The sequence below is a fragment of the Fulmarus glacialis genome, unplaced genomic scaffold (genome assembly GCF_000690835.1).
Source record: "Fulmarus glacialis isolate BGI_N327 unplaced genomic scaffold, ASM69083v1 scaffold22479, whole genome shotgun sequence".
NCBI classification, from domain to species: domain Eukaryota; kingdom Metazoa; phylum Chordata; class Aves; order Procellariiformes; family Procellariidae; genus Fulmarus; species Fulmarus glacialis.
In genome coordinates, this window is record NW_009234333.1 from 668 (window position 1) to 10,003 (window position 9,336).

Consider the following 9,336-nt stretch of genomic DNA (forward strand, 5'->3'; position numbering starts at 1 on the left):
TCTGAAGCACTTCTCAGACACTCGCCCAGATGTATGAAGTCTGCAAAGCTCGCTGTCCAAACTGATCATTTCTTCGCAAGTGGTACTTACCCACATTTGTGGTATGTATATAGTACTCTGAAGAAAAATCACTTTCTCTATAAAATTCCCAGAAGAAACATTTTGTTATGGACAGCTTTTTCTGGATGTATATCCAGAGAGATTAATGCCTAGAGTTGAAAGGCATTTAGTATACACTGAAAAGTTGGCTTTCCCTCAGTTTTTCCAGATGTATTGTCTCTCCTGTATGCTGGGAACACACGCAACTGCCTAAACTACAGATGCAGCCATGGAGCTATATGAACTTTTGAGCCGTATGAGAAGTATCGTTGAGCGTTGGTATCAGACACCGCTTCATGATGTCAGCTGAACTGTGATTGTGTTATGCTAATCATAATAAAACATACAAATGGAGTGACACCCTTCCTGAGAAGAGGCTGTTAAGTTTTACAGGAAAGGTTAACTGCTTACCATAACCTCTGTCAAGTTCCGTGCAGAAGATTTTTCTGTGCAAGATGAATCCGTATCTCCCTACTCTGAGATGTTGAAGGTGTACTACCGCTTATGACAAATCCAAGAGAAGAAGCTTTATAAAATGGCTCAAACCAGCTTGCTGCAGGGAAAGCACTTTTACTGTAGGGAGTGGGTTTTCCACAAGCTTCAGCACTGCCTCCAGGAGAAAGCTAACTGCAGCAGCAGTGCTGCCAACAAACCATCTCTTGTAGCGAATTCTGGGAATAATACCGGTGTTGTCTCTGGGAAAGGAGCTGCCTGGGGTGTATTGTTGGTAGGAGGGCCCGGTAGTGGGAAGACGGCCCTCTGCACAGAGTTACTGTGGCCAAGCTCACCTGCAAACCTACAAAGAGGTTTACATCGTCAGGCTCTAGCCTTCCATTTCTGCAGGGCCCAAGACTCTGACACGCTGTGTGTTGGAGGGTTTATTAGAGGTTTAGTTACACAAATCTGCCGCAGTGGACTGATCCAGGGATATGAGGACAAACTAAGAGATCCTGCTATTCAAAGTCTCTTGCAACCCGGGGAATGTGAGAGGAACCCTGCTGAAGCGTTTAAAAGGTAAAAACAAATTAAAAAAAAACCCTACTGAAAATAAAACCCAAATAAAAAAAAAAAATGCTGGCTTCTGTTTAGGTCTTCCTTCCAAAGAGTCTACGATGCAGACGGTTTAAAACATGTTTGTTTCATGGCTTGTTATCTCTGTCAGAGCTTGCAGACCTACCATGGAAAAATCTAAGTTTGTCCTTATAGCTGACATAAATAAATATTTACTTTTTAAACAAAAGTTATTATTAATAGTGAATTTATTTACATTTGTATATTAATACCCTCAGTTGTAACGGGTGTTTTGGAAAGACTTTAATTGACTTCAGACCGGAAGATACCTAGTCATTGGCCTTCATGTGCCATAATGGTAGGGCAGTTGTCCTTTATAGACCTGAAACAGACCTTATAGGATCCTCGCAAAACCTTCCAATAGCGTGCTCTGTCTAAGAGGAAAGTGGACTAATGGATCTCTGGGTCTGATCCAGCACATCGGTTTTATGTTTGTCTAAAAATATGTGGTAGGAAAATGTCAATTAACTCCTTATGTTACTTCTCACAATATGCACAGATTATGTCAAATCTTTATTGCTACTTATTTTGTAAGTACTCCGAAGTGTTGAGTGGTTCAGAAATTTATCAAGCCCCTTAGAAGGTTTGTCAGCTATCTAAGCTGAATGAAAATACTTATTTAAAATTTTTTTTACTTAGTGTTCGCTAACAAACCAAAGTCTCTTCAATATGTCACTGAGAATTTTGTTTCTGTAAGGATACTAATGTGTATGTAAGAGTGTATATCCATAGATGACTTAGAAGAATGTGTTACCTTGAGCACAGCCTTCACGAGCACGTGTCTATCGGTCTTTATTCCTTTGGGTCACAATGAAGGAAAATTCAGAAAGAATAAGGCTGTCTCTAGCAACACAGCTTCAATTGATTGTGTTGCCAGTATAAAACTTTCCTGGAATATTAGTTAAACTGAAGTTCTTTAGTATTGTGTAGTGATGTAACCTTTTGTGGTACTTAAGGGTTTATTGGATGATGTTTGCAGTATAAAAAAATTCCTGTCTCTTTTTTCTTTTTTTGTTTTTTTCCTGACTACTAAGGCTGGGTAAACAAGTACTGAGGTTGAACCGTAGTGCTTGCTTATATTGTCATGGTGGTGTAAAAGAGCCTTCCAGTTCTGATGGCTGTTACGTCCTTGCCCGCCGAATAAACAGGATGCATATCTACATTGTTTTCAGTGTAGTGTCTTAAAACAAATAGACTAAACCAAGACTAATTCTGGATTTTTTTGTTTGTTGCTAAGTGAAGATGCAAATTCCAGCAGCTATTAAGGTCCTAATTTCGGAAGCATTAAGCCCTCTCAGTTTCTAATGACTGAAAACTGGGTGAAATTAAGTGTCTATAAATGGAATAGCAGACTGGCTATCTAGTGTTAGGCAGTCTTTTAAAATCATGGAAGTGGATTAATCTGGTGAGTAAGAGCTTGTTTATGTTTAAAAGTCTATTACAAGGAAATCTTACTAATTCAGTACAGGCAAGTTCTCTCCAAGAGCTGGATCCTTCCTCTGTTCTAAATGTGACCGCCTTACTCCAAAGAACAAGAGTTAGGTAGATGTCTTTAGACAAAAATGCAATATAGAAAAGATATTTGTGAGTCAGACTCAGCTTTTTAGGCAAGACTGCTTTTTATGAACACAGGGTTTAATGATGGGCTGTTTGAGTATTTAGGTCAATATGCAGGGTTCTTGGTTTTGTACTGGAAAAATAAAAATATGACACAACATCTGGTCTTTCCCTTCTCAAATTTTGCAGGAGTGATTGTGAACTCATATTATTATGCTAAAAATGCTTCTGTTGTACTATAACAGCTTCAGTCAAGGAGATTTTTTTTTTTTTTGGCCCTTCATGTATTCCCTTGCTGCCCACTTACCCTGATCTCCTGCTCTCAAAAGCAGCTGTGGTAGATAGTCTTCATTCTCATATTTCAGATTTAAGGGAGACGAGGTGTTAGAGACAAGGTGCTGTACTGGGAATACAAGTTTTCAGCACTGTGGCAGGGGACCAGGGGATGGCTGTTAACAGCAGCACCATGAGCTTGTTCTGCTGCCTGTATGATACAATCACTGTCCACAAACAAGAGGAACTTGGCAGCCCCCTTCCCACCATCAAATACCTCGATCATTTGTTAATTCAACTTTTGATAACATATAAAGCATGCAAGAAATGTTTAACAAAAATATAAGTTCGTATTTTTCATGGTTTCTAAGATTTACCACTGAGCACTTCAGTATTCTGGTCTGGTGTGTTTATATATGCTTTCTGTTAAGTGAGAGTTGTTGTAATGTGAAATGAGTTCTAGGAAGACTTAACAGTCAGTTGATTGCCTTTCTCATTGTGTAAAGGCACTGAAACAGCATAAAGCTCTCGTCTCAATGCTCCATTGATTTTTACCTTATTTAATTTTCTTTTTTCAGTAGAAGAGGGGGAAGATCTTTCTTTAAAGACACTGTCAAATTTTTGCTCTGCTTTGCATGGCTGCTCCAGACCCAGCTATGCGTTCATGGCCTAAAATGGAAAGACTTCTCTTCATAAGTGCTAAACAAGATTACACCATTCTATTTTTGTGCTAATTGTCCTAGAAATAGTAAGAAAGAAAAACTTTCTAATGCCTTGTAACGTGCCAGTTTATAAACAATACCAAGTTCATTAGTTAAAATAGTGAATCTTCTTCTGAAGGACGTTTTTTAAATAGATTTTCAGCAACGCTGATGGTCGTAGTGATATATGTGCAAGTGATGACCTGGAGAGTTAAGACTTTTCTCCTCCTATTTGAATGTCTTCTCTTAAAAATTCTCATGTATTTATAATCTTAACGTGCCCTAAAAATTCTTTCAGGGGCAGATCTTGCAGATTTGAAGAGCTGGAAGGACTGATCTATACAAATGTATTTAACAAGCATTTGTTGCTGCACTGGCAGCTGAGAGAAAGGATGGCTGCTTACAGCACCGCTTCTGAGGCACTTTTCTGCTCACGCGTGCAGTACTGGAGCAGAAAGCAGTCTTAAATGTTAGGGAGCATGCTGAAGCCTCACATGCAAATTTTAGGTGAAAGTGAAGCAGAAAGTATAAAAGAAATGGCAAAGAGTGTTACAGACTCCAAAAGTAAGAAGAAATGATGTGTTAAACTGGAAGAATTTAATTGAAAAGGTCTATTAGGCTATTCTTCCCTATTTAAATAGAAAAGTCAAAATCAGAATAACCCAAATTTTGCAATACTATGTCTAGGGTTGTGAATGGGGGTTGGTTTTGGTTTTGCTGCAGCAAGTTTATACTTCCAGCGATTGGTAGGAATAGAGGCAGCTATCGGTTATCCAAGGCCATGAGGACATAGAGGAATTCTGATATAAACCATGGATAATACTGAAATTTGTGCAAACTAGGCTGTAAAAAGACATTTACCCTTATGATCCTGGTTTATGTTTTTCAGACAAAGGAGATGACATTAAACACCTTCAGACAGTAGTGGAAGGCACATAATGCCCACATGTTGTGCTACAGTTAGGATTAGTGGTGGAAGGCAGAGCTTGGTTAATTCACAGCCCAGAAAGTGGATGTTACGATAAGCGTAGACCTGGTTTACCCTGTAGAGTTGAATTCTTTTGCAGCCATTGCTCTGAGTTTGAAAGACATCTGTGACCAGAGCTCCTGAGTCAGTTTCAGAGAATTTAGAGATAGAACATGTCTGTTAAATAACATAATGTTTTCAAGCTTGCACTCAGCTCACCTTTAGTGTGCGTTGGTCTAGTACAAACTTAAAGCAAAATTTGAATTTTGCTTGGGTGATTTGCTGAAAGTAATAAATTGCTGAAATTAATAATAATTAAAAAAAAGGTGAATTTTCACATCTCCCAGCAGGTTGGTGCAGACGGAGCTGCTTTGCTATCACTCGCAGATGAAGTTTCTTGCTGTCTTCTGCGTGTCTTTTCAAGAAACTTCAAATCTTGTGAGACTTTTCACATACTTATTTCTCACATATTGAATTTGGGTCAATGATGTTCAAGTGCTTTTTACTTGTGAAGTGTCCTAAAACTTTATTACTGAAGTATTTCTAATACAATTACTTTAATGTAAGATGGTCTGATCAGAGAGATTTTTTATTGGGGGAAAAATGAAGCTATGAATTTGGATTTCCACTTACTTGCATTGCTGAAATTGCATTCCCATGCAAGTAGCTGTCCCTGATCAGGAGGGACCCAAGAAAATAACAATTTAAAAGAAATCAAACAAAAAAAGCTGCTGAACAAATTTGGTATAAGAACTTCATAGAAGTTTTCTCAAGCTGATGTTACATCTTCTTTACTAAAAATGAATATAGTGGAGACTATGCCCCAGAACTTAAGTATCCTTTTTTCAGAAAGGACACCAGATTTATTTATTTTTCTATGCACGCTGGTGCTAAATTCAGTGTCATGGTTCCTTTTGCAGATTCCCAGACAATCACAGCTTTTCTTCTATTTCTAACTCCTCAAGTCTGCTACTCGTATTTGAAAAGGGAAGCCCCAGAGTTAACTAAGCCGGACAGGTGACAAGAGGCATCCCCACCAAAATTTTAAAATAATGGCAATAAAGCATTGTTGGATGTTGCAGTTTCTCCACACCCTAGTGCTCTGTGAAGCTATACTAAGTATCTGTGGTATAGTTCCTATGTGTCTGTGTGCCCAACAGATTTGCATTGTAATGAATGTGACCAATAATGTTAAGTGATACAAAAAGCAAAGCAGTTTTATAGTTCTCTGGAATATGCAAATATCTGTAGACTTGATTGTAAAAAGTGTGAGAGGTCATGTAAGGTTTTATGCTGACTGTAAGTTTGAAGCAAGGGTTTATGTTGATTAAAATTGAAAGCCGCCTTGTATGAGTAATTAATTTGGACAGCATTAAAGTACAACAAATCTTGTGCCAATAGCTGTTATCTATGTAAAGTTACTTTTACCTTTTTGGAGGAGAACTCCAAAGGATCGAGCCTGTGGTGTTTCGTGTTTGGCAATATGATGGAAATCTCATAAACAGTAGAATTCGCAGTAAAAAACCTAGGATTGTCAACCAATGCTAACAAGCATTCCCCCCCTGCTCCTTCACCTGTATTAGGCTTCCGTGCTACTAATATTTTTTTCTTTTTTCTAACCTGTGTCCCTCAAGAGTGGTCTCTCATCAGAGAGTTGCAAATGGCAGGGGATTGAGAGAGCTTTTACCCTTATCTAAATGATAAGGGGAAACAAGTTTTATTTCAAGTTCTAGATTATTTGTCTGACAATGTAGAAAAACACAGGTTTGTTCAGCAAATGTTCTGTGGCTGTTGTCCGGGGACTTTAAATCTGCAGTACTGAAATGCCATTGTTCTTGCCATTTATTTAGCATAGGTGAAGGAACAGGTTTAGAAACTGAGTTGTATGTGGTAACAGATGAAGTGTGAAGAAGCTGTTCTTTTTAGAACTCCTTGTATGATCTTTGAAGCCAGTAATATAATTAAAATTATCATGGATTGTGTAGGCTTTATTGAACAATTAATTAGTGAGCTCTTCACTGTTTTGGAGTAGCTTGTTCTTAATTGCAAAAACTTAAGTGGTTTTTGGAGTAAATCTGTGAAGTTGAAGGCCAGCTCCTCTTTAGTTCTTTTCGTTCCCCGCCCCCCTTAACTGTTTATTTTCGTATTGTCTCTGGCTAACAGAAAGTTTCAAATCCACTTTAATGGCTTAGGCCAGAGATTAATTAGAGTACAGATTAATTAGAGTATCCTGGCTTTCATGAGGTTAGTCTTTGATACTTTACCCGACAAACTTTGTGTTTTTCCTTGCTAGTGAATTAACCACAGTACATGCTTCTGCTGCTGTTTGCAGCATCCAAAGTTCTCTGACTGCTGTGAAAATAAGCAGTATTAATTTTGCTCTGGAGGGAGTGGGGTGGTAGCATGTGATATTCGGGCTACTTTTCTCTTGCCTTTTTTTTTTTTTTTAAAAATGAAATGGATTTAGTAAAAGTCTGGTTTTACCATGAGCTTAGGAGGGATTGAAATAAAAGATAGACTGAGAGGCAGCACATTGGAGACAGTTATAGATGCCTGAGCTTGGGCTACTGGAAACTTGAAAGCTGCTGGGCTTTCTATCAATTTATTCTACAAGACATTAGTAATTCAGTATTAATCTTTTTATAGAAAAGAAATGCCTTGACTTTTCCCACCCAAGTCTCAAAGCTGTCTGGAAGTGATCTACATCTTTTTCTCTAATCTTCTCCTTTCTTCTGCAAAGGGCTGCTACACAGCCTTTCCTTCTGCGTCTGCAGCTCCAGTACAATCTTGGTAGCTGTAGCTTTGCAATGGTTACGAGGAGGGTGTGAATCTAGATCTTGTCAGACACACTAATTTCATAGAGCTTTAAGTGGTAGAAACAAAGCCAAGGACTAACTGTATCTGGTTTCATGTGAAGAAAGATCGAATGCATAATGAATTAATTTACAAGACCCTTTAAAGAAGAAAGTTGTTAAACTTCCAGTGTGTTTATTCATTTACCACCTGTAAAGTTCAAATGTGTAAGTGACTGATTTCAATCTCAAGAGAGAAGGTTGGAAGGGGACCTCAGAAAATCAAGTCCACCATCTCCTTCCCCAGGCAGAAGAAACCAAGCGTTTCTGAGAGATGCTTGCTTCATCTGTTCTTACGCTTCGGAATTCTTACCAGAAAAAAATTTCCATATGTCTAACCTGAGGTTTTTTTCTTGCTATAATCTAAGCTTGGTACTACTTATGGTGTTCTCCAGAGACATGGAGAATAGATTCTTTCTTTTTGGGACAGCCTTTTACGTATTCGAATACTGCTTTATGCTTTTTCATCTCATCTTTAAATTAAATAATTCCAACTTGTTAGTCTTTTCTCAGAGGTCACACCTAAGAATGTGACATTAAAAAATCCCTTAGCTAAATAAAGTTTTCTGTATCTAAAGGGAATTTTTCTTAGCAACACTTTAGATGTGTAAATATGCAACATTCTACTTCTGTGCTGTCCCAGAATTCTGTCCATTCCTACATCTTTCACTTACACTTGACTAGAATCCTGAAGCTAGTTGGATGCTAGCCCAGAGGAGCTTGATCTGGTACAAGATTGAGTTCTGCTTTTAGTAGGAGCCATAACCATTTGCAGTTAAAAGCAAGCTCATTTCAGTTAAAAGCAAGTTGTTAGGTACCTTTTTGTAGAGATTTCCTGGTGCACCGATGGGTTGTTCAAGATCTCAGCACCTACAGCATGCCAAAGGAGAAGTGCAAGCAGTGCTCTAGCAAGGGAGGTTCTCGCTGGTCTCTCCCATGTAGTCTTCTGACTGTTTCTAGCATCAGCTTGAGATTCCACAGAAGCTGGGTGTTGGAATGACAAGCTCTCAATTCTGTGTGATTTAAGGCTACATTCATGAAAGGATTTAAATCTCTGCTTTTTGAAAAACTTAAGACTGTCAAACACAGTCATGCCAAAACATAGGGAGCGCGTGCCTCTTATTATCACTGACAGTACTATGTACTCAGTCATAATGGAATAATTACAATTTGATTCTAGTATCTCATTTCTGGTGAAGAAAGTTTGTGTCAAAAATATGTGCCTTCAATATCAAGTGGCTGAGCTACTTTTTAATTTTAAAAAGTTTACTCCTATGGATTTCGTCAGAAAGACTGGACAGTTTTACAGTCTTCAGTTCACTAGTAGATTGATCTTCATACTATGGAGGCTTACACTTAGTGATTGTGTAGCGAGAGACATAAACTATTAAAAATAGCAGCCAGACTTCACAGCGCAAAGCCTTTTACAACTCTTTATAGGAAGCAGCTACCTGTAAGCTGATATTTGCAAGATCAAAAGATCTTTTGAGATCTAATGAAGAAAAATGGTGAACAAGACAGTCTGTATGAAAGAAGTAAGGAACAGTACAAAAAAATGTATTGTGCTGAACCTTAATACTGTCTCCAGTGTGGTGGTGTACTGTGAAGATGTGAGCTACAGTGTATTAATGCTAAATGTGTGGTAAAATGCTACTTGTCTTCAATGTAGCTTACTAGTTACAACAGTTCAAGTAATTATGAATACAGTTTCTGTGCTGACTTTCACTTTTGTGTGGTATGAGTCTGTTAATTTATAAGCATTTACGTATTTGTCATGTATATTATAGAGACTTCTAGTAAATATAAAATATGTCTA

At 38.0% G+C, this 9,336-nt stretch overlaps 1 pseudogene; it reads left to right on the forward strand.

The window, feature by feature from the left end:
* Window positions 1-542: 542 nt before the first annotated feature.
* Window positions 543-1,333, forward strand: LOC104082487 (annotated as a pseudogene).
* The last annotated feature ends 8,003 nt before the right edge of the window (window positions 1,334-9,336 follow it).